This window comes from Thermobia domestica, chromosome 1, assembly GCF_964235325.1.
Source record: "Thermobia domestica chromosome 1, izTheDome1.hap1.1, whole genome shotgun sequence".
Taxonomy (NCBI): Eukaryota; Metazoa; Arthropoda; class Insecta; order Zygentoma; family Lepismatidae; genus Thermobia; species Thermobia domestica.
Window position 1 is genome coordinate 278,895,545 of NC_137454.1, and position 26,350 is coordinate 278,921,894.

Here is a 26,350-nt window from a genome sequence, read left to right on the forward strand (position 1 = left end):
TAAAAATGCGAAAGAAGAAACAATTGGTGGGAAAGGTTTACGAAGAACATACTTTGAGTATATTAAAAAACTGATATGTAAGCTCAGACCACCTGCCCCCGCGCCGCGACACTGTGGAGGATTCTAATAGAAGATGCATTGTTTGGCAAAGGAATGAAAGATGCAAGGCGAGGGAAGAGTTCGGGAAAGAAGAAGAATGATTATTCATTTACTTTATTTAAATTTTTCGTATTTAGTTGGTGTATATTTTATTTCGTTTGATTTATGTAGATTTTCCTTTTCATACTTGCGAGACGTGAAAAAAACTTCGTTTTTGCAGAAGCGTAGAGAATATGATTTGTTCTTACTAAAGGTATTTCTCAAATGAGAGAGAGTGCTTCTTGCGAATGCTCAGCTACTGATGGACTTTCACTGTGCTACTAATAGAACTTGAATCTGATTGGTTGTTTACTTCCTGTTCTTGACGTAGTGCTTCTGCTACAGATAGCAGGAAGCATTTCCCCTCCCCGCCAGTTGGAACCTGCTTGGGTGAACTGATAGACTCTTTCATTGTACTTGTTTTTCCCTGTACTAATAGCACGTTGAATGAACCTCATTGACCATTTATCTGATGGTGACCAAATTCCTTGTTGAATGTCTTACGGTTTCTTATGTATCCAGAGAGAAAAATGATCAATGTTTGTGTTTTTACTTATCAAGAATAAATTTTAACACGAGACAATGGTTATGATACTTTGAATATTACTGTTTGACGTCCTTATTTCTGTTGAGAATGTAAGTCGAAAAATAAACTTGTTACTTTGTAGGTATTAGGTTTAAATGGGTATTACTGTTACCATGTACCGTCATGACACGTTTTCCCAGAAATGAGTGGAGACAATCTTGATGCTTTCGCTGATTATATTTCACTAACATTGTTTGGAGAACAAAGTTTAACCGGAGTACGCGCTACGTGCAAATGGATAAAAGAGTTGATTGCTTTTCTAGGACATGATACGGTATTAAATTGTCCATTGGAAAATGGTAACTACCGTAATCGATTATAGATAGAAAACGAAGGCGGGTGAATGAACCATGTTATAAGTATTTGAATGACCATACTTCTTTGATTATTTTTTACTTTTGCCTTTCGTGAGACAGAACTTTGCCTTTTTTGTGTAATTTTTTTTTTAAAAAAAGTCTTCTTGATTTTTTGCTTACACAGAACTGTTTTACCGATTAAGGTAAGAAATATCTACGATTAGATATAAGCTGAAATTAAGTTATGATAATGATTGTTGGGGGCGCGGTGGCTCAGTGGTAGAGAGTTTACTTCCGATGCTTGGAATTCATGGTTTGATTTCAGTTTGCGCCATGTTGACTTTATGGTGGACAAACACCGTGGTCAGGGGGTTTTCGGGGTTTTCCCATTTTTCCCACTTCTTTTATTGCACCATTTCATATATTTCTTATTATTACCCTTTTCTTTAGCTTAACCGGTACATTTGTGGGACGTAACACTTAAAGATTTTATTTCAAAGGTAAGGATTGTTCTAAAGTATCTTCGTTTAAGTTTATTGTTTAGTCTATATGAGACGTGGACTTTTATGTTAACACAGGAGGTGGACAATATTAGATTTTACCGGGAATTAAACCCATGCCCGGTGTTCCGCGCACACCAAATGCGACCGTGACGCTTGCGCGTTAGTTTTTTTACCGACCCGCTCGCTACCGTGACGCCAGCGGATGTTGCCAATTACGGCATGCGGGCACTGAACGCGTACGACACGCCTTTGCGTTTTTTCGGGAATGAAACCCAGTTTTACGCTAAAGGGATGTACGCTAACCGCTTAGTTAAGAATGAGCTTGCTGAGGGAGATAATAATTAAAACAAGTGAATGAAACTGACGACCATGATGCCAACCGGGATTAAAGTGGGGACACCCCCGACCGCTGATTCATTCATGTTTGCTAAATTTAGGTGTATTACCCCTAGGAAATTTACATATATATTATGAAGATAATTAACGTAAGTTATATTAGGCATCAGAGAAATGTACTTTACCACTGGCCCGCTAGGACACATATATTGTACTAGTGCACCACAAACTTACATGTTGAAAGAAATGAAGAGGAATCTAACCACCATTAGAGTCCGTGAAATCTATCCTTTTGTGTTTACCAAAACTTAGAGGGATTACACTTAAGAATGAGCAAGAGAGAAATTTGAAACTTATGGGGACCACACTCAAGAAAGAGAAAGAGAAAAAGATTTGTTTAGTTACGTTACAGCTGATGGGTAACCTTTTTCATGAAACACTGCCAGAGCTAAACAAAACTATGCTATTTTGAATAGGAAACATGTGGTGGCGATCTCCCTCATGAACCATCACTAAACTTTTCATTTTATTGCAGAACCAATTGTATAACTAAATAATATTGGTTTAGATTTTTCTTGTAGATACTATGAGAGAATATTATATTTGTCTGATTTGGTAAAAATGTGGTCTGTACACATACGGAACACTTTTTGACATACAGACATTTGATATATGTCTGAATGACATGTGTAATAAATATTGGTGTATTTGCTGTACTGTGAAATAATTTGCTCTATTAGGAAACTCATTATTTGTTATGACTTGCATGAACAGTTTGATGGAGTAGAAAAATATTATCATAAAGTGTTATTTAATTATATTAATAATCAGTTACTAATATGTGTTCAGGAAGTGTTCTAAAGCTGTTTTTGGTGGGCGTGCATTTCTCAGATAGATCACAGCTTCGTAAATATTGCTATTTTATACATAGATTGAAAGAAAAGAAAACAATTTTTTAGCTTATTGCCTGAATTTGTGATATACAAGAAATAATGAAGATAAAAGTATACTGCGTAGTGTCCCGTCAGGATTTGCGTTACCCAATATAAATCTTGTGTAAGGCTGTGTATTTTACGGTAACCCATTTTATTAATACTTGTTTTAAGATGTACAGAATTAAAATTAGTGTTATGTTATGGACAACTAGTGGTGAGAATTCCCTTTGTATTCAAACATATAATTTTTATAAATTGAACGGTACCTTTTGCAATGAGAAGTGGGTATGCAAAACTATTCCGTACCATGGTTTTGCCCCGTTTATTTTTACTTAGGTTATTCCTAGATTTTTTTTGTATAACTAATGACTATTTATTATGTGTTTTTCATAATAGAATTACAACTGAGGCTTTATTATAATAATAATACGTGAGGGCAGCTTCAACTGAAAGGCTAGTTTCATCTCTAGGTTTGCCCCTAGACTATTTACAATATCTTTTTTGGTAACAGTGCTACAGGGGAATATGTCCCTCGGCAAAGGAAGGAATTTAGGTTTTTGGGCTTTTGAAATGTAAGGACATTTACCCTTTTACGTATTGAGGGATGACGTCCCTTGGCGAGCACACAATCCGGGGAAAGGGAAGGAAGAAAGGATTGGGAAGCGGCCTAAAACATATAAGTTAGTTGTCCTCCCGCTATTTGCTTGTTGTAAGTTAGGAAAACTTCATTCAGGATGGATAGCCTGAAAAAGAGTTTTTTACTTTTTGACTGACTGTCCCCACTGGGAATCGAACTCAAAATTGCTCGCGCCGAAGGCAAGAGCGTTAACGACTATGGCAAATAAAGGGTGTTGGGTCCCCTAAGTAAATATTTATTTCCTTACTGAAGGAACGGAGGTTTATTTAAGTTTATTCTACTTATACGTGTACTGATAACCAATGGTTAAAGTAATCAGCAGAATATACTTACATATTTACGGAAATATTGAAAATGTCTGACATGGAACACATGTTTTGCCTTTCTAAATATTAACTAAGGGTTAAGAAAAGAAATATATTTTATAAAATATACAATATTATACTTTACCTTGAAAATATACATAAAAATTATTTACAGGGTACGATAAACGTCTTCACTGTAGAACACCTTGCCTTGTACTAAGCCTTATTTTATAGTTTTGCGGCTAGGTGTCACGAGTAGTAGTACCACTGTTATTATATTAATAATATTAGTATAAATATATTGGAATATTCCAAGAAAAAAGGACCGAATGTAACATTAAAAGATAATTATTTAATATAGTTACTAGAATCAACTATATTACCCTTCCTTCCTTCTCATGTATGAATTACTATTTCATGAAATTGGAATTTATTTATGCTGATATCCTATTTATATGTATTCTTGAACATATATGCTGTACATTCATTAATTCTCATATGTGTATATATAGTACTGATATTTTGATATGATCCCAGAGGATACGGTTCCTTCGTGGTAAAACGTTCACCTTTAATGACCAAAGTTTGTAATTCGTTCCCAGGTTGGGGGAAATAGTTTTTAACTTATTTATAACAAAAGTTTTGAATTAAAAAAATGCAGTGGTCAAACAGCGTGCTCGTGGGTTTTTCGGGATTCCTTCCAGTTTCTTATTCCACCATTTCCTTTTATTTATCTTAAAGTGAATGGGTGTAAGAAACTTTAACCGACATAACTGTGGGACGTAAAAGTTAAAGATTTCATTTTTTCATGTGGTTTTCCACACTTACGCCTACCTTTCTTTTATTTATTTATTGTTATACTCACTAGATACAAAATTTCAGTAGTTCAAGCACGGTTTGTGAATTTAAGTTCTTGAGACCATTTATTTTGCTACTATATAACGGCTTTAACTATGTGATGTACAATATCCGTCAACCATAACTTTGTAATGGGTTTTACCCATATGACAACCAATCTACGTCCACCTTAAGTTTGTAATGGTTTTTTAGCTATATGATAGATAATATCCTTCACCCTTAACTTTGTAATGGGTTTTAGTTATGACAGACAATGTTCGTCAACCTTATTTACATTGGCTTCAACTATATGATAGAGAATGTCCGTCAACATTAAGTTTGTAATGTTTAGTTATTTTTTTGTTTAAAACAGAAAAGAGCTTAATAGTTTTCCAAAGAATTTTTGAGAAATCTATCATTACTGCTTTCAGGAATTCAGTTCCAATTAATTTTTGAAACGAATGTGTAGGTTATAGACAACCATGGAGTTTGGTAATTTCAAACTTTTTGCAAAGTGTAGTAGTTCAGTGATGAAGTGTTGAATGCTTGTTTGAAATGGCATTTATTTGTGAGCATTATCCATTTGCCTTAGCTTAAAACATAATCACATTCTAATAAACTGAATGAGTAATGTGTTAGAATATTAGACTTCGTCCATATTTAAGAGCTTAGAGAACTTTAGTATGTATTTTTATTTGTAAGAGACAGTCATTCAGAGTTCGATTCCGATTGTAAGGTTATATGGTTCTTCTTCTTATTATTATTATTTCACAAAGAAGAAAATATTCTGAAAATAGTTGCGGTGCTAATCGCTACCAGCACTATCATTAAGTATTTCCTCAATCCAAGTGGGCAAAATGCTATGTCAAACATATATGTCTATTATTAATTAACACACATGCTATAGCTTACTATTTTTTCTTCCTTACTTCCTTCTACATTTAAACCGTACTTTCGACAAACCTTCATGTATGTATGTCAGCCATACTTTACCTTAAATAGATGAGTATTTTAACCAATGTTCATTTTAGATGGATTGATGTCATCTCAGGCTGACCAATAAAATAGTAATGGACAACACCCTGTTTTCTTCTATAACTTTTCTCGAACTTCACATCTTTCATTTTTAAATACATAAATGCAGAATGTTAAACAGAACTTCAAAGCCAAAAGAAATAGCTAATTATTTATTCAGCTTATAAAAATGATCTTATTGTATGTTCAGAATTGACTCAGTGGTAATTTCTCAAGTGCTGGAGCTCCCTACTATCAAGTAATTTTAGCGTTCTTACGAAAAAAGTTTTCTATTTTCTTTAAATTATGTGTATAGTTTCTCTTGAACTTTTCCGTTTCCTCCCAGTTTTCATTTTAAACTCCTCTACTATGAGTTAACCAGAAAGTAAAATTCATAGATTTCATTTCAGTATACTGTATTTGAAACCAAATATTCAGTTTACTTGTACTAAACAAAACTCGAATTAGTGTATTACTGATAAAAAATCAAATAAGGATTTAGTTCAATTTTCATTCTAAGCATATGTTTCATGTAGCTTCGAAACAATAGTAAGTGCCTAGTGGTTAGACTATCAGTCTCACAAGTAATTTCTATTTGTACAAAACATAGTCTGGTTCCCAATTGGTAACTCATATGGTGCGAACTGCTGATAAAAAAAATCAGTAAGATCATCATCTTATAAAAATATAGAACCTTGGTGCTGAAAATTCATCCTTGCAGTTGACAAAGGACATCTATATGTTTCAATACACAATATAACCAAATAAGTTACACACATTTATGAACACTGTTAAAAAGGTTTTAAAAATTCATAAGAAACAAAACATAGATTTTCCCCATTGCCCAAATAATAATACTCATTTTATTTACAAATATATACATCTTTTATTTAAAAAATTTATCTTTCAGTTTTCTTTCCCTCTCTAGTCTTTCATATTTTTCGTAGGCCCTCAGTAATACTTCATCCTCCCCGTCATTTAAATATTGGTCTATTTCTTCTTGGAGCTCCTTCGTGGCTAAGCGGTTAGCGTACGCGCCTTTGGCGTAGGAGACCCGGGTTCGATTCCCGGCGGGAGCTCATGTGGTTCGGATTCCACGTTAATCAGTAGGTCCACGTCTCATATAGCCTCGCTGCTGAACGGGACGTTAAACTAAAAATCAACTCAACTATTTCTTCTTGAACATTTCTGCCCTCCACCGCTATTTCTTCTTGAACATTTCCCCCTTCCCCCGCTATTTCATTCATTGGTAGCATTTCTTCTTCTTTTCCCGCAATATGCATTGGTTCAACTTCCGCTATTATTTGAACTTTCTCCTCCACCACTTCTCGCACTTTCTCCTCTTTTTCTCGTACATGTGATACAGGTGGTACTGGTGCCCTTACTTTTACCACTGGTCGGTAGCTCTTTTTCCTTCCTTTTAATGTGCCATCATTTCGTTTCCTTTTCTTTCTCTCTGCTGCGTCCAATAAATTGTTTATCAAACCAGTCCAAAGTAATGTCACCTGTTGATGTTGATGGTTGTGGTTGGCCCTCCATTTTCTTCTGGAAAATAAAGAAATAAACAAAACATTAGTATAACATATTTTTAGCAAAATAGTACAAATTATAATCTACACTAATAAAATTGTGTATTTTTTTTACTTACAATATTAAGTTCTTTCAGTTGCAAAAAAACTTATGTACATTTTCAGGGGTGTTAGCCTCATAAAAATTTCAGCGCTACGTAAAAAGCTATGTTTAATTCCCGGTGAAAACCACAAAAATCTGCATAAAGAAAGTTTTAAGGTTATGTGACACCTATGGTTGATTTCCAATATTTTTTTCTGGAAATCTATAAAAAAAAACCTCTTAAACGCAATCTTAAATCACATTTAGTGGTACTGCGTAGCCTAATATAATCGCTAACGCTTCTCCCTTCGGTACAAACTGCCCCGGGTTCAATTTCCGGTGGTGGTAAAATACTACTCTCGCATAGCGTAGTTGCTAAAATTTTCGCCTTTTACTTCCAATGGTTTCAGTTTTAATTTATGGTAGGGTACTAGTAGTCTTGCATAGCATAATCTTGCTTTCCATCCAAACAGTTCCACGCACATGTTTCGTCTGGCAAATATTGTTCCGCGTACAGTAATTCTTAACGCTCTTCCTTCAATGCAATAATTCAAGGTACAATTCCCGAAAAAAAAAACCGCAATCGCGTCCGTACGCAATAACAAATGCGGGCATTCAGTGCGCGCTGACACGTCCGGCAAAAATTAATGCGCGCCCGCGTGCGCGCTCGATACTCGACAATATTCCAGTGCGTTCAATTCACGCGGGAGCCGGTAAAAAACTAACGCGGTTGCGTTACGGTTGCACGCATTTGGTACGCGCGGTTGCGGGCCCGGGTTTAATTTTCAATAAAGCATTTAGTTATCCATACCATATAAAGTTTTCTCATTCACATATTAAAAATTACGTTATAAACTGATTCCTTACTTACTTACTTACCCTTCCCTAATAGTATACTGGGCAATGGATGATATTTCTCAAAACATGACAAATTAAAAGTCTTTAATACCAAAAAATATTTACTAATATATAAAGTTACGATTAATTCCCAACAAAAAGCTTTTCGCAATTAAAAAAAAAAAATTATATTTCAATGCAATTGAAACTCAACAACAATAAAAACGCAATAACTTCATATGTTTAATGGCTGTAGTTCGAATTTGGTACCCCTCAACTAAACAATGAATATATAGTTGATTCTAGGAACTATATTAAATAATTATCTTTTAATATTACATTCGGTTCTTTTTTCTTGGAATATTCCAATATTTTTATACTAATATTATTAATATAATAACAATGGTACTACTACTCGTGACACCTAGCGACAAAACTATAAAATACGGCTTAGTACAAGGCAAGGTACACTACAGCGAAGACGTTTGTCGTACCCTGTAAATAATTTTATATATATTTTCAAGGTAAAGTATAATATTGTATATTTTATAAAATATATTTCTTTTCTTAACCCTTAGTTAATATTTAGAAAGGCAAAACATGTGTTCCATGTCAGACATTTTCAATATTTCCGTAAATATGTAAGTATATTCTGCTGATTACTTTAACCATTGGTTATCAGTACACGTATAAGTAGAATAAACTTAAATAAACCTCCGTTCCTTCAGTAAGGAAATAAATTTTTACTTAGGGGACCCAACACCCTTTATTTGCCATAGTCGTTAACGCTCTTGCCTTCGGCGCGAGCAATTTTGAGTTCGATTCTCAGTGGGGACAGTCAGTCAAAAAGTAAAAAACTCTTTTTCAGGCTATCCATCCTGAATGAAGTCTTCCTAATTTACAACAAGCAAATAGCGGGAGGACAACTAACTTATATGTTTCAGGCCGCTCTCCAATCCTTTCTTCCTTCCCTTTCCCCGGATTGTGTACTCGCCAAAGAACGTCATCCCTCAATACATAACAGGGTAAATGTCCTTAGATTCCAAACGCTCAAAAATCTAAATTCTTTCATTTGCCGGGGGACATATTCCCCTGTAGCTCTATTACCAAAAAAGATGTAAATAGTTTAGGGGCAAACCTAACGATGAAACTAGCCTTTCAGTTGAAGCGGCTCTCACGTATTATTATTATAATAAAGCCTCAGTTGTAATTCTATTATCAAAAACCATTACTAAATAGTCTTCAGTTATACAAAAATCTAGGTGTAACCTAAGTAAAAATATACGGGGCAAAACCATAGTACGGAATACTTCTGCATGCCCACTCGTCATTGCAAAAGGTACCGTTCAATTTATAAAAATTATATGTTTGAAATACAAAGGGAATTCTCACCACTAGTTGTCCATAACATAACACTAATTTTAATTCTGTACATCTTAAAACAAGTATTGATAAAATGGGTTGCCGTAAAATACACAACCTTACACAAGATTTATAATGGGTAACGCAAATCCTGACGGGGCACTACGCAGTATACTTTTATCTTCATTATTTCTTGTATATCACAAATTCAGGCAATAAGCTAAAAAATTGTTTTCTTTTCTTTCAATCTATGTATAAAATAGCAATTTTTCGAAGCTGTGATCTATCTGAGAAATGCACGCCCACCAAAAACAGCTTTAGAACACTTCCTGAACACATATTAGTAACTGATTTTTAATATAATTAAATAACACTTTATGGTAATATTTTTCTACTCCATCAAACTGTTCATGCAAGTCATAACAAATAATGAGTTTCCTAATAGAGCAAATTATTTCATAGTACAGCAAATACACCAATATTTATTACACATGTCATTCAGACATATATCAAATGTCTGTATGTCAAAAAGTGTTCCATATGTGTACAGACCACATTTTTACCAAATCAGACAAATATAATATTCTCTCATAGTATCTACAAGAAAAATCTAAACCAATATTATTTAGTTATACAATTGGTTCTGCAATAAAATGAAAAGTTCAGTGATGGTTCTTGAGGGAGATCGCCACCACATGTTTCCTATTCAAAATAGCATAGTTTTGTTTAGCTCTGGCAGTGTTTCATGAAAAAGGTTACCCATCAGCTGTAACGTAACTAAACAAATCTTTTTCTCTTTCTCTTTCTTGAGTGTGGTCCCCGTAAATTTCAAATTTCTCTCTTTCTCATTCTTAAGTGTAATCCCTCTAAGTTTTGGTAAACACAAAAGGATAGATTTCACGGACTCTAATGTTGGCTAGGTTCCTCTTCATTTCCTTCAACAAGTAAGTTTGTAGTGCACAAATACAATGTATGTGTCCTAGCGGGCCAGTGGTAAAGTACATATCTCTGATGCCTAATATAACTTACGTTAATTATCTTCATAATATATATGTAAATTTCCTAGGGGTAATACACCTAAATTTAGCAAATATGAATGAATCAGCGGTCGGGGGTGTCCCCACTTCAATCCCGGTTGGCATCATGTTCGTCAGTTTCATTCACTTGTTTTAATTATCATCTCCCTCAGCAAGCTCATTCGTAACTAAGCGGTTAGTGTACATCCCTTTAGCGTAAAACTGGGTTTCGTTTCCGAAAAAAACGCAAAGGCGTGCGGTACGCGTTCAGTGCCCGCGTGCCGTAATTGGCAACATTCGCGGGCGTCACGGTAAACAACTAACGCGCCCGCGTCACGGTCGCATTCGGTGCGCGCGGAACGCCTGGCCTGGCTTTAATTCCCGGTAAAAACATATTGTCCACCTCCTGTGTTAACATAAAGGTCCACGTTTCATATAGCCTAAACAATAACCTCAAACAAAGATACTTTAAAAAGAATCATTATCTTTGAAATAAAACCTTTAAGTTTTACGTCCCACAATTATAACGGTTAGGGTAAACAAAAAGGTAATCGTAAGAAATAAATGAAATGGTGCAATAAAAGAAATAGGAAAAAATGGGAAAACCCCGAAAAAACCCCTGACCACGGTGTTTGTCCACCATAAAGTCAACATGGCGCAAACTGAAATCAAACCATGAATTCCAAGCATCGGAAGTAAACGCTCTACCACTGAGCCACCGCGCCCCCAACAATCATTATCATAATTTAATTTCAACTTATATCTAATCGTAGACATTTCTTACCTTAATCGATAAAACAGTTCTGGGTAAGCAAAAAATCAAGAAGACTTTGTTTTAAAAAAATTACACATAAAAAAACGCTAAGATCTTTCTCACCAAAAACAAAAGTAAAAAATAATCAAAGAAGTATGGTCTTTCAAATACTTATAACACGGTTCATTCACCCGCCTTCGTTTTCTATCTATAATCGATTACGGAAGTTACCATTTTCCAATGGACAATTTAATACCGTATCATGTCCTGGAAAAGCAATCAACACCTTTATCCATTTGCACGTAGCGCGTACTCCGGTTAAACTTTGTTCTCCAAACAATGTTAGTGAAATATAATCAGCGAAAGCATCAAGATTGTCTCCACTCATTTCTGGGAAAACGTGTCATGACGGTACATGGTAACAGTAATACCCATTTAAACCTAATACCTACAAAGTAACAAGTTTATTTTTCGACTTATATTCTCAACAGAAATAAGGACGTCAAACAGTAATTTTCAAAGTATCATAACCCTTGTCTCGTATTAAAATTTATTCTTGATAAGTAAAAACACAAACATTGATCATTTTTCTCTCTGAATACATAAGAAACCGTAAGACATTCAACAAGAAATTTGGTCACCATCAGATAAATGGTCAGTGAGGGCCATTCAACGTGTTATTAGTACAGGGGAAAACAAGTACAATGAAAGGGTCTATCAGTTCACCCAAGCAGGTTCCAACTGGCGGGGAGGGGAAATGCTTCCTGCTATCTGTAGCAGAAGCACTATGTCGAGAACAGGAAGTAACCAACCAATCAGATTCAAGTTCTATTAGAAGGACAGTGAAAGTCCATCAGTAGCTGAGCATTCGCAAGAAGCACTCTTTCTCATTTGAGAAATACCTTTAGTAAGAACACATCATATTCTCTACGTTTCTGCAAAAACGAAGTTTTTTCACGTCTCGCAAGTATGAAAAGGAAAATCTACATAAATCAAATGAAATAAAATATACACCAACTAAATACGAAGAATTTAAATAATTGATTAATTGATTTTGAGTTTTACGTCCCGTTCAGCAGCGAGGCTATATGAGACGTGGACCTACTGATTAACGTGGAATCCGAACCACATGAGCTCCCGCCGGGAATCGAACCCGGGTCTTCGCGCCAAAGGCGCGTGTGCTAACCGCTTAGCCACGGAGGAGCTCAAGAATTTAAATAAAATAAATGAAAAATCATTCTTCTTCTTTCCTGTACCCTTCCCTCATCCCGCATCTTTCATTCCTTTGCAAAACAATACATCTTCTATTAGAATCCTCCACAGTGCCGCGGCGCGGGGGCAGGTGGTCTGAGCCTACATATCAGTTTTTAATATACTCAAAGTATGTTCTTCGTAAACCTTTCGCACCAATTGTTTCTTCTTTCGCAATTTTTAGTATTTTTCGAAACGTAGTTCCTTCAAATTTGAGCAACCAACTAATATTGCTCTTGTGCAATTACGTTCTAATTAATTTTAATAAAATCTTAATAATTAAAAATTGTTCATTCATAGGAAAAAAGCTTCTAAGACCTAGAAATCATGTTTCAACCAATATACTTGATCTAGAACATATTTTTTTAATTATTTCATTACATTTTAACGTATCAAATTATTTATTTTTAATACAGTCATTATTAAAAATTGTTCACTAATAAGGAAAAAGCTTGTGGGGGTTAAAAATCATGTTTCAACCAATATACTCAATTTAAAACATATTTTTAACTATAATTTCGATTAAACAAACGTGTAGGATCATGTTTTCAACGGAAAGAGGTCAACATTCTCTTCTGCATCCTCCCTAATCCGTTTTATGACCCCGAAATAAATTTAGCATGTCGTATTAACCTCTCGGGGCGGCGATGTGCCCCACAGACAAGAAAATATACAGACCAGCTGTTCAATGGACCATCAGCGGTTCTTTTGATGTATATAAGAAGCGACAGTACTGCTCACGTAATGCGAAAAGGAAAAATTAGAGATTGGCCATCTGTATCCAACAGTTGTTTAATCCTTTTTTGTACCTATTGCATTTCCTATTCTGACGTCATTGTGTTTCTCACTGCTTTTCTCAGATTGTAAATAGACGTTTTGCTCCCTATATTCTAGTTAAGTTTAGATTGTACTTTATTTGACAAGGTTTTATTATGATACGGTCCGTGATGTTAAATTGTAACAATATACGTGAACGTGTAGATAGATATTATAGTCTGGAGGGAAAACCCTACTTTTGGACCAAACCAAAAATTTCAGTATGTCTAATGTTTTTCAGCGGTTTTTAGCTCATTTGAGGGTGCTGAATCTGAATCTGCTGGGTGTACAAATGTACACCTTGAGCATTTTGAATAATTCAAGATGGCGGTCAATATGGCGGCTGTTAAAGTGATAGGAATATTTTTGTATATTTTATCAAGATTGGTATCAAATTATATGTTTTTTGGGTTGCAGATTCCAATAATAAAGTCAAAAATGTTATGAAATCGATACAAATCGAGATATTCAATATGGCACCCAATATGGCGGCTGCAAAAGAAGTTTATGTTGTCATTTCTGAAACCTATTTTTGGAAAAAATATTTACTGACATGAGTAATAATAAATCGTAAAATCTTAATTTTGTGCTCACAGATGGCAGCATTTTCATAAAATTTAGGAAAAATATCTCAGAAACAAAATAAGAGATACTTCCATACTAGAACGTGAAATACTAGAACGATTTATGAAAGGCGAACATGTTCTGCGTCACAAACCAGGTATATGGAATGCTATATGGTCAGACATGTTCATTGAGAATACATTTATGTGTTATGGCCATGGACCAGGAGGAATAATCGGACTTACACTAAATCCATCAGCAGTGAAGCGATGGGCTTTCAGCCTTCACATCTGCAGTCGTTTAGTAAATGACATTTATGTCATGAGAGATGCTGGACGAGATATGGAAATAACTAAGCATAAGGAAGGAATGCCATCTCGAGTAAAAGGAGATGCTGCAGACCGAATTAAGTTAAAGGAAAAGCCGTCTCATTGTATAGATCCTCTGAAGACCGATGATCACCCCAAAACTATTGTGAATATTGTGACAGGGAAAATTTGTTCCCAGAAAGTGAATGTTGATAATGCTGTTGAGATAGGTGAGAAGACGTGTTCTTACGAAGAAAAACTACCAACTGGTTTTCACGATCCAATCTAAACAACGGTTCGTAATGTTTCCTGCGCTGACGTCAAAAGAACAGCTAGTATTGGTGTCATTGACACAGAACTCTTGTACACGCGTGCAATGTGACTCACACCTACAAGAGATATTGATACTAAAGGAGTGATTTTATATGAGCTTGCCGCTGTCCTCACATCTTTGTTTGATGAATATGTGACTCCCAGGTTCTGCAAAAGTAAGTCAAAACTGAAACAAATATTACAGGTAGAGAAGTCTATGAGATCGTACAAGCACGAAGATGCTATCATACTTGGTTGTGCTGTTTTGTGGGTGATCAACTGGCCATCTAACGGAACTGTTCTTGACTTCATAAAATTGTATCGGTCATATGTGCTTGAAAAATTGAACAAATGCAACGTGTACCTGAAATTTGACAAATACAAGGAGTACAGCACCAAAGGAGGAATAAGAAGCGTCAGAACAGGATCAACATGTAGCAGGTATCATAAATTGTCTTTCAACAAGTCCTTGCCCTCCCAACAAGTTGTGCTGAATGTTACGAAGAATAAGGTACAACTAGTATAGCTGTTCTGCAAGTATCTAATGACAGAAAGGTTGCCATCAGATTCCACCAAAAGCCTATTCATCACTGGACCAGAAGATGTTACAACAGAAATAACTGCTGATTGTATCAAGGAACGTCTAGATATGAAAAACACTCACTAAGAGTCTGATGTCATAATTATCACACAAGTAGTGATGGTAGCCAATCAGCTGGACAGAAATTGTACAATAAATGTAATTAGTGATGACACGGATGTTCTTCTCCTCCTGATGCACCACTACCACACAAAAACTTACTTGTAACATTTTTATGGAGGCAACTCAAAGTCATAGAGGAGTTATTGACATTGGATTGTCTGTGTCCAAACACCGTGGTATTGTTTCAAACTTACTAGCACTTCATTCTCTTTCTGGTTGCGATACAGTTCCTACTCTTTATGGCATTGGAAAGCAGAAGGCAATGAAAGTACTACAAAGTGGGAAGGAGCTTCAAAAGCTTGGAAATAAGACATCACTACTTGAAGATGTGATTCAGGAGGCAACTGTGTTTATAGCTTCTTGCTATGGTAGTAGGATAACTGGCCCTACAATGTCTGATGTCAGAAGAGATGTCTGGCTGAAGAAATTGTCAAAGAAGTCTGCCGTACATATCCCGAAATTGAAGAGCTTGCCACCAACTACGGAGGCATTCTCTGAAAATGTAAAAAGAGCTCATTTACAGGCTTGTATTTGCAAACAAGCAGATAAACCAGACCCACCAGACATGGATCCAACATATTTTCGGTGGTATCGTGATGAGTTGAACAAAACATTGGAACCAGTTACTGTACCACCGGGAACTGTGATGGCACCGAAAGACATCTTGAAGATGGTGAGTTGCGGCTGTTCTTCTGAAAACATGTGTAAAGGACGTTGTGGCTGTGTGGCAAATCATAATAGCTGCACTGACTTCTGCAATTGTGAAGTATCTAAACGATGCCAGAATATCTTCACACGTCAAAATACTAGGAATCTAGAAGACGAAAACATGGATACTTCTTCTGACGAAGACTGACAAGTGACTGATCTGTGATATTTATTATTTTGTTGCGGAGTAATATAGAAACATCGCCATTTTCTATTGTAAATGTACATAGTTCGCATTAATGTGGCCAGCAACATAATTTTTGATTATGAAAACGTCCAGGAAAAAAATATAAGAAAATCTTCTAACCTACGCTTGTGTTGTTTGTTTTCTTTTGCACACAGAAAGGAATAGTTTTGTAAATAAATATAGAGAAGCCCAAAATGTGGAAAAAATGTTCTGGAGCGCAAACAAGGCGAGTTGCGGTGGCGGAGAAAGCATCAACACCCAATCTAAAATTTCAGTGTATCAGATATTGTTCTAAGTATGTACCTAGCTCGAGGGTCCCGAATCTGAATATTTCATATTGAATATATTGATTTCTATCAATTGCATAAGGTTTTTGAAGTAACTATTGAAATCTGCAACCCACAAAACATATAATTCGATACCCATGTCGATACAATACTCCAAAAATATTCTTGTCAATTTTACAGCCGCCATATTGAATATCTCGATTTGTATCGATTTCACAACATTTTTGACTTTATTATTGGAATCTGCAACCCAAAAAACATATAATTTGATACCCATCTTGATAAAATATACAAAAATATTCCTATCAATTTTACAGTCGCCATCTTGAATTACTCGAAACGCTCAAGGTGTACATTTGTACACCCGGCAGATTCAGATTCAGCACCCTCAAATTAGGTAAAAGCCACCGAGAAACATTAGACATACTGAAATTTTTAGTTTCGATGGATTTCCTCCAGACTATTATATTAAACTCTTAGAAATCGGGAGACGTCACGCAGAAAAGAAGATAGCACGGTACAGTTGACGTGATATGACGTTTCGCTAAGTGGTTCTTCATACCCGCGTCTCTCTGTTTGAGAACCGTTATTTTTGTTTGTAAGTATCTCAATTGCCACCAAACATTATAGTAGAGACCCTGGGCAAAAAATAAGTACTTTTTACTTCATGTCTGTGTGCACAATAGAAGTGATACTATACACTTTTGTTTAATATACCGCAGGATATCATTTAAATATCCCGCCATACCGTGAAGCATACTGGGCGTTTGGGCGTCGTAAGTTAAGGGTTAAGTAAGTAAGCTTAAATAGTAACATGTATGAAGATAATTACCGGATTGTTTCTACATTTCGGTAAAAATGCTATTGTTAATGAGATATCTTCAGTTTTCTTCAGTGGCTAGGGAAACACTTGTGGTCAGAGATGTCCATAGAAAATTTCGCAGGGGGTCAAGAAGATTAGCTTGCTATTATATGATTTTTGGCTTGTTGGAATTCAGATTACACAAACTCCAAGCCCTATAAAGTTTAATACGTTGCATACATTGCAGTAGATTATTATTATTATTATTATTATTATTATTATTATTATTATTATTATTATTATTATTATTATTATTATTATTACTATTATTATTATTTTATTTTTATTATTATTATCAGAAAGATAAAAATCGAAGTAATTGTGGTCTGGTAGATAGAGAAAGATATTTAACTATTTTAATGTGCTCCCATATTTTCGAAAACGAAGTCACGGCCTCCTTTGAGGTTAGTCTTTTAGGGAGGAGAGGGCAATTTTCCCTCCCTGAGTTTGAAAAACAATATACTGTACTCAACTGTCTACTAATATACTAGTAAAACCAATGAAAATCTTATGCCTTCCCCTCCCCTAAGACAAATTTGAAATGATCTAAAATGACACCCATGCTTCCTTTTAGTAGCATTTTCCCTTTTCTATTACTACAAAGCATGGAAATATTATTTATTTTGATGATACAATTATTATGGTAAAACTACGAAAGACAACAAATATGAAACGAAATTAGATGACAAAATAGATTACATAAAATTAATATATATATATTGTACAGTATATATATATATATTGTACAGTATATATATATATATATATATATATTGTACACCAAGATTGTACACACTACTACAAAATTTTTGCAGCACAGCCTTTCCCAAAGTCTTCTTTTAAAATATTTCTTTCTTTCTCTTGTTACTTAACAAGCTAATACGACATATGCACTTCGAGTCAAATGGAAATACGTTTTGTTCATATAAAAGCAACATGAACTTTTATCAACGCTGAACAGAAAATTTAAAAGAAAAAAGTATATATTACTTAACAATAACACGAGAGACCACATTTAGGATTATCACAATGAAGGTCAGTATCAGTCTGCCAACATCCTCATATTTCCGGTAACTAAAACCATTTCAGAGTTCACTCACACAACTCAATTTTTACTAAGTTTGAGTTGAAGTACGATTTTCTATCCTTTATTATCCATTATACGAATCACAGTTAATGAAGTACTACTAATGCAAAAATTTTGCATATCTTTGAAGTTTTGTTTGATAATAGCTCTTTTCAAAGTCACGTGGTTAATTATAAAAGCACTAAATTTGCTTCATCTAAATTACTTTAATAAATATTAAAACAAGATTCAGATAGCAGACGAATAATAACCAATCAATACTTTATATGCGTTACTTTTTGAACAAAAATTGTACACGTCTTGGCTCTTTTCCGAAGACATCCAACACAGCAGATTTAAATTCAGTATTGTTCTTTTGTAGAGTTTCTCGATGGAGACTCATCATGCATAATCCTGTTAATCGTTCTTCAGACATATTAACCAAGTTTTAAAACGGCTTAATGTACTAAAACTTCTTTCAACGGTACAAGTTGTAACAGGAAGTGTAATAGAAATTTGAATTGCCTCTTTTATTGCTGGGTAAAAGGTAGATTGGTCCATCAACTTGAAAAGAGTAATTTTTTTTGTAAATTACCAGAATCCTGATTTCTATGTCTCCCCAAATCAAACCATCCTTCTGCCTGAGAAATTAAATTTTCTATCTTGTACCTTCGGCTTACTTTTTCCATCTTCTGCAAGAACTGAGACTTAGAAAGATTTCTCATCTCGGATGGATGTAATCCAAACAGAGAGAAACCTGGACTATTATCCACAGAAAATCTGTTATTTAGTGACTCTAAAAGAGAATTGATATATGGGACAAAAATTGCTCTGCGATAATACTCTTCTGTGCAAGTAGAAGGGGCATTAGCACGATGAACCTGTCGAGATGAAGTTCTTGGAACTGTTAAGTGAATATCAAGTTCTTTCGCTACACTACTGCACTTTTGGAAAACCGCTTGAAAAGTGTCTTCTGCGTTTAAACTGAGACTTTGCTGCTATTAAGTTCAATTGTATTCATTGCAAAATTTACACCACTGACTCAAGATAGGAACAATAATTAATGATAATTATCAAAGAAACCATGAAACTACCTGTAAATCCTGTAGAGAAAAGGCGTTAAGCATTGGTTCTTAAATGAAACAGGAGAATTTATACATAAGTATTCTAATGCACGCATTATTTGAACGAGGTTTGGAGAAAATATTCGTATTCTATTTCATTTAGAAGTCCATCCAGTATCTGAGAGGAGTGGGATGCTAGGAATAAGTTTCCTTCTCAATGGGCTTTCACGAAAGAAAGTAATGATTTCTTTCGTGAAAGAAATACACTAAATAACAGTGTCGATGGCGTTGCGTATGTCGGAAACGGAACACAATTTGTTAACAACAAGATTTAGCTTATGTGAAGCGCAGTGGTAAAAAAAAATGGTTTTGGAAAGTTCTTCCTAATAATACTTTGCACTCCATTATTACACCCTGCCATGGTAGAACAGCCATCAAAGCCTTGTTTAACAAGTTCACATTCAGATAAACGGTCTCCTCTAAAACCTTTAGAATTGTCTTAGCAAGGTGTTCGGCATTGAACTCATCTAATGGAATAAATCCGATGAAGTATTCGCGTACCTTATTTTCACTGGGGTCATAAAATCGAATTCCTATCGATAATTGTTCTATACCCGCAATATCGGCTGCCTCGTCTGCCAGCACGTTGTAGTACTTTGAAGACATAATTTTAGGTTTTATATAATTTCGGAATAAAACATTACCGCAATTGATATAAGCTCATTCTGAATACGTACTGACACATACTTGGCGTTTTCAGCGGCAATCTCAAAGTGCTGTTTTAATAAACCATCGACAAAATCCAGCATTGGAGAAGATTATAGAAATTACCGGAATCGAAATCCTTCCCTCTCAAAGATAAGTCATGTGTTGCACAAAATACAATTGACTCAATAATAGATGATAGCTTTTTCCTGTCCTCGTCAATTGTTTCAGAGCTGCTTCGCTTTCTTTCTGTTAAACAGGTAAAGTTTTGTTAGTTGTAACGTTTGAAAAAGCTTGAATGTTCTGTGGATGCGGTGTGCCATTCAGGTTTTTCGTGAGAACGAGCACAGGCAATAAAGTCAATATACTTTTGGAATGGAGTTACAATAAAAGACCCACTGAAATCCCCTTTTTATAAGTGGCCGAAATAAAACACAATGCCTAAATAGCCCTCCCTGTAGCTTTCTAAAGTACGAAAGCCAAAAAATTGACTAAACCATTCGTATAGAAAAGGACGCTTTCCAGTCACAGCATCCTGTTTAAAAATAAACGTTTGGCTAGGCTGCCATGGAGATGATATGTGTCAGTGTCCGACAAACATGCCTGTGGATTTAAATCAACACAATTCCCAATATCTTTGGGATCATAGTGATCACATCACTTAAAACACTGTCAGAAAATGTGGAATCAAATTTGGGGCATTTTGAGGAAAATACACTCACATCGCTGTCATTTGGTAACTCAATTTCTCCACTATCACTTAACTCCACTTTTGCACCAGCACTTACTGCAAAAGAATATCTTTAGAAAAATTAGTTTCTTTTAAGAATATATTAATCTTTTCTCCTTTTCCTGCCATTGTCTGAGTAGAGAAAAAAGCTACTATAAGTTTAATTACACGCACAAGTTAAAATAAATTAGAAAGAAATATCAGCAAGTGGTTTCCACACAGTTAAGAACTCAACTCAACTAACTTGACCTTTTTTACTTGAAACATTGAGTAGCTACCACAAATAGAATTTATTATGCCTAACTGGCAACAGATGGTGTACTTTATTAGCATCCCTTCTTTATCAGCCGAATATAACATTTCATACACAGGAAGTTTTGTAGGCATGTTATTTACCTAACCTTGAAATATGGATTAGCGAGTAGTCATTATTGGTAGCAAATAGCAGATCATAGCTCTATGGGTCTCGCTTTTGAATAAGGGTAAGGGGAAGAGAAAGGAAGGCAATAAATACCTATCTTTCCTTGTTTCAACAAAGAAAAAAGAGCGAGGCATCCCGAAGCCAGCGAATTCATGTCCCTCCTTTATTTTTAAAGATGTTCCGTTTTGCGTGCTTGTCCTTGCTCTCCTGGGAAGACAGAAACAACGCCTTTGTTCGATTTGTAGAGGACTCTACCCGCTGAATTCAAATATTTATTTTCAATTGTGCACTTGACCCTACCCAAGTCACGTGTTTGTAGGGATTTCATATAAGCAACGCAGAGATTGAGGGAGAGAGAGAGAGAGCAATGCATATTATTAACGACGAGTGTGTCTCCTCCTCTTTCTTCCAAGAAGTTTTGCTCACTTGGGAGGACGGAGTAATGCTACCTTGTTTTCCTGACATTTGACTTGGAAGACCCACCAAGAGGTCTAGCAGGTCAAAGTAATCTGTTCTTGAGTGCCAAGAAAACAATTTGAGGATAATGTCATAATAAGCATTTTACATATATATATGAAACTACCAGACAAGTGGAAGTGCGTGGATTAGATGTTTTATGTATTTAAACAACATGAAGCTCCAGTTTTATAAACAACCTTTTTTCTTTAAAAAGATTCATACATTTTTATTTGAAACAATTACTTCTTATTTTAGAGATATTAGCCAGTACTCACTAGATTCCAGGGGGGTCGGTCAACCCGTTCGACCCCCTGCGGACGTCCATGCTTGTGGTATGGATTATTTGGAAATTATATATCAAGGCGCCTGGAATGTACGCAATATCAACTCTTGAATTAGAATTTACTTTCCAACTTAAGGTATCTCTGGAATGTCTCTTCTTCTGTTGAGTTTTAGGGGTGGATAAGAAAATGCTGTAACAATTAATGGTAGGGAAAATATTGCGCCATGAAGATTTTTTCTTCTAAATCTTCTCCGTCCTCTGGTGCATAACAAGGGAAACTGTTTATATCAATTGGAAATTAAGCAGTATGTGACTCACAGAAAAAAGACATTGTGAAATATTGTTTATAAAGTTTAAAATTTCTCTCTTCTCCTGTATATTTCACTATATTGTTTACGTAATTCTATAGAATGCAACATTTTTGCACAGAATATAAAATGAATTTCTCTTCATATTACCAATGCTTCTTCTTATTATTATTTCTCAATCTTTCTTCAAGGCACAGATTTTTCAATATTAATGTTTGTTAAATACCTCTCAAAACATTTGGTGAATTTTTTCTTTAACTGTATATTGAGTAACCACAAAGATACGTAGTTTCTTCCTTGAAGATTCCTCGTCATTTTTTGTTTCATTTCCCATTTATAATGCATAGCCAATCTTATCTTTATTCTTAAAATCTTATTTTCAAATGGGTTAAGTATGGCGCTGAGCATACTCTAAATGTCTGTTTTGGATAATATGCTCTAATTCTTAAGCCTCTATCCCTAATTCCCTAACCTAAAGAGCATAATCGTGGGGCGTCAAACGGAAAGATTTCATTTAATTTTATTTCGTTATTATTGCCATATAAAGACGAAATGACATTTAAGGATAAACGAAAAAGCACAGTGTCTTTCGTAACTTGTTTGACACATAAAGAAAAAATAATGAGTTTTATCTCTAATTTATAATTTCAAAGTTTATTAATTTGAATAATTATTTTACTCATTTGTAAGGGAAGAAAAGAAGAAATTTTATATTTGATACGGAATAAAAATGCTTTGTGCTTTATTCCAGTTGTGTTATATGTACCTGGAAATACTCTATTGAAGTAAACTATTTTATACTGTTAAATTATTTTTAGCAGTAATGCATCACTTAAAGCCTCAAGAGTAGTGTTTTTCCCCTATTTGTTTCTATATTCGCGAATGAAATCTTGATTTCAAAAGTCACTGAGTAGTATAGACCGTCATTCTCACCAACTTTGTCCGGAATTCTCACCAAAATGGGTGTAAATTCCGCCATTTTTACAATCATTTACCCAGAGACCGAAAATCTCACCGAAATTGCTGCAAATTCCCCTCATTTTCATGAGAATTAGTGTACAGACCGAAAATCTCACGAAAATGGATGCAAATTTCCTATGATAAAAATAATCTGTTTTTATACTATTTAATTAAAATTTTACGAATTTTATCCTATAAGAAACTTGTTTCTTCCTTTCTTATTTCCCCATAAAGTGGTGAAGAATAGCTGAATGAAGTTAAGGGGTCGTTAAGAGAGGTTTCTGTTAATCTTAAATACAGAAGGTGTTGGTATTCAAGAAACTAATTGGAAGGAAGAAGACACAAATGGTGAAAGTATGGGAGATCCTAAGGTGAGGTAACCAGTGAGGGAAACGAGCAGGAAGAGGAGGAGGCAGTAGGCTTCTTCCTAAATCTATCCAAGCTACACCCGTATGTGGTCTAGAAATAAAGAATTGGACATAAAAGACCATTTGTATTGGAGAGAATAGAGTATTATCTAACTCTTACATAAATCTGAGCCTTCTAGGATTAATAAAATACAAGATATTGACACTTGAAATTGACAGATTGCTTAGGATGAATGTTGTGCCCGTAGGAAGTCAAAAGAGAGAAGAATAGCCTTTTTATGTATTTGTCACATAACTTAGTTGCATGTATTTAGAAACAAAGTAAATGTAGTGAATAAAAGAATGTTTAAATGATAGAGAATGATAGTTAAGTGGTGGTGGGAGGCTGAGGAGATGTAGAGAGTTTTTTGACGGTCTGTAAAAGAAAAGGAAATTCAGGCAAATAGTAGGTATCTTGGGTGGTCCAATGCAAGTGGTTGGGGTGAAGTGTGAAGATTTTTCTTGAGTAAAGGAACTCTCTTTAATTGGCTTGTGACTTGTTACGCAGTTGTTAATGACCCTGCCACCTGAGGTTACAGGAAGAGCAAACCTTTTTACCTGAGTTTGAATGAAATAAAGAAGGAATGAAATCTTTACGTAAGGTGAGTCTTTCTTTGTTGGTTTTGGAAGAAGGCTTGAAAGACGATTTCTTTAAGATATTTCTGCATAAAGTAGTTTAATTTTTAAAAACTAGATTAATGAATTAATAATTTATGAATATTAATGAACTGGTAATGAAAGGGTTAGAAAGAATAATTTTTTCGTGGTTTTCGTATATTTAGAGGTATATTGAGATAAATATAGTAGAGAGTAGTACATATTGCACATAAATGTATGAGATATTGTGGGAGGAAACGGACGAAAATCTAAGAAAAGTATTTTATGTATTGATATGATATTTTCACTAGCTGATAGGGTATTTTAGCACAGAATATCATCTTTTGGATGCTGTAAGGGTATATAGGTGTATGAAAGGCAGATGAATGTCAAATTAGATGTATATATGTATATATGAATATATGAATAGTTTGTGAAAGGGTGTATGTATGTATATTGTTTCTGATATTTTCACAGGAATATATGTATCATATTGTAGACATATTATCTTTTGTTTCCATGTAAGTGTTTAAGCATGTGTTGTTGGGTTGCATAACCTCTTTGATACAAGGATAGTATGGATAGCTTGTACCTCTTGGTTTGTATTGTATTAATATTGGTTTGTATTTTGGGTTATATATTGTGACTTTTTAGCATGTAACCTTATTTAACGTAATGTAGGATTGTATATCTTGTTTTGGTAATATGTTAGGTGAATGCAAACACCTGACAAGTAGACCTCACCACTTCGCCGTTGCGTTAGCAAGAGAAAACAACTACTGTCCTAATGTAGGGTTGAACATAAGACACTGACAAAAATTTTAGCTGCTAATGAGCACTAGAGATATGGGAAAACCAAATAGAAACATGAATGTGGGAAAGCCAAATACAATATAATTTGATAGTTGCAAGACCGATATTTTTTCGAAATAGATGGAGAAAGAATAGTTATGACTTCATCTATGTAAATCGAATTAGGAGGGATGTTTTTATGGCATTCCGGATCATGACCGCCATATTGAAATCCGCCATATTGGATCGACTTCAACTTTTTTAAATGGAAAGAGGGCCATGTGAGGTATCAAACAACAATAATTTTTTCCACCCAATTTCATACACTAATTAGTTTGTCCATATTTAGAACGATTCACAACTTACAGTTCTTTGAATGTTGAAAAATTCGTTGTTTGTAGCAGTTAACAAATAACTACAGTGACAATGAACATAGCTCCAGAGACAACATTCTTACAGAAAATAATTACGCCAATGCAAAAATGCAAGTCCTCAGCATTCATAAAGTGGTTCTGACCTCACCACTTCGTGTGTGCGTTTGTACATTCAAACTGAAACTATAAGCAGTAGGGGCAGCATGATGAAGAGAATAGCAATATTGGTTGCCAATGGCATACCTGGTTGTAGCAGCCGCGGTATAAGGTAGGAGCTTACGTGCATCGTGTACCATTCTACAGCTACAATCTCTTTGTAAGGAGACAAGTGCAGGAAATATATTATTCTGTCAATTCTACCCGTGAACTTGGAAGTGTTTGAGAAATAGTTATTTCGTTTATTGCATTGTGCCTGTAATTCTGTAAGGTGCGTGCGTGTGTGCGGGAGAGTGTGTGCAGGCAGCAAATGTAGACACACCATGGCGTTAAATAAGGCAAACATTGCCATGTACCTCTTGCAGCAGTTGCAGACATTACGGTTCAAGCGCAAAGCAGCAAATATATCAGAACAGGAAAGAGTAATCGCAGATGACATAATTGGATTCCTAGCGGATGAAGAACTGGAACTCGAAATGGAATACACTCTGGATATTCTAGAGAAGGCACATCATGAGATAAACAATCAAGAAGCTAGTGTGGAAACTGAAGGGGGTAATCACACAACAGATTCCGAAGATGCCGGCAGAACACCGAGTGATCAAGAAACTACGTCACCACCTCTACGATATATATATATATATATATATATATATATATATATATATATATATATATATATATATAGATAGATAGATAGATAGATAGATAGATATAGATAGATAGATAGATATGTTGGTGCACCAGTAAGCTCCCAAGAGTACAGATTAATTCATTCTTGATTTTAATCTACAGAACAAATGCTTTTTATGAAAGCAAGGGGATTGCTACCCATAGATGGCTAAGTGAGGTAAATAAAATTT

The 26,350-nt window shown here is 34.9% G+C and overlaps 1 protein-coding gene and 1 long non-coding RNA gene across 7 annotated transcripts in view; one reads left to right on the forward strand and one right to left on the reverse strand.

Moving 5' to 3' along the window:
- LOC145661112 (extracellular matrix organizing protein FRAS1-like) overlaps positions 1-26,350 on the forward strand; it is a 3,375,101-nt gene that overhangs the window by 1,298,979 nt on the left and 2,049,772 nt on the right. The gene's annotated exons all lie outside the window — the stretch shown is intronic.
- Positions 6,428-26,350, reverse strand: part of LOC145661134 (uncharacterized) — a 535,905-nt gene continuing 515,982 nt past the window's right edge. The window contains exon 3 of the long non-coding RNA XR_014126882.1: positions 6,428-7,132. This is a non-coding gene — a long non-coding RNA (uncharacterized LOC145661134). The remainder of the gene's footprint in view (positions 7,133-26,350) is intronic.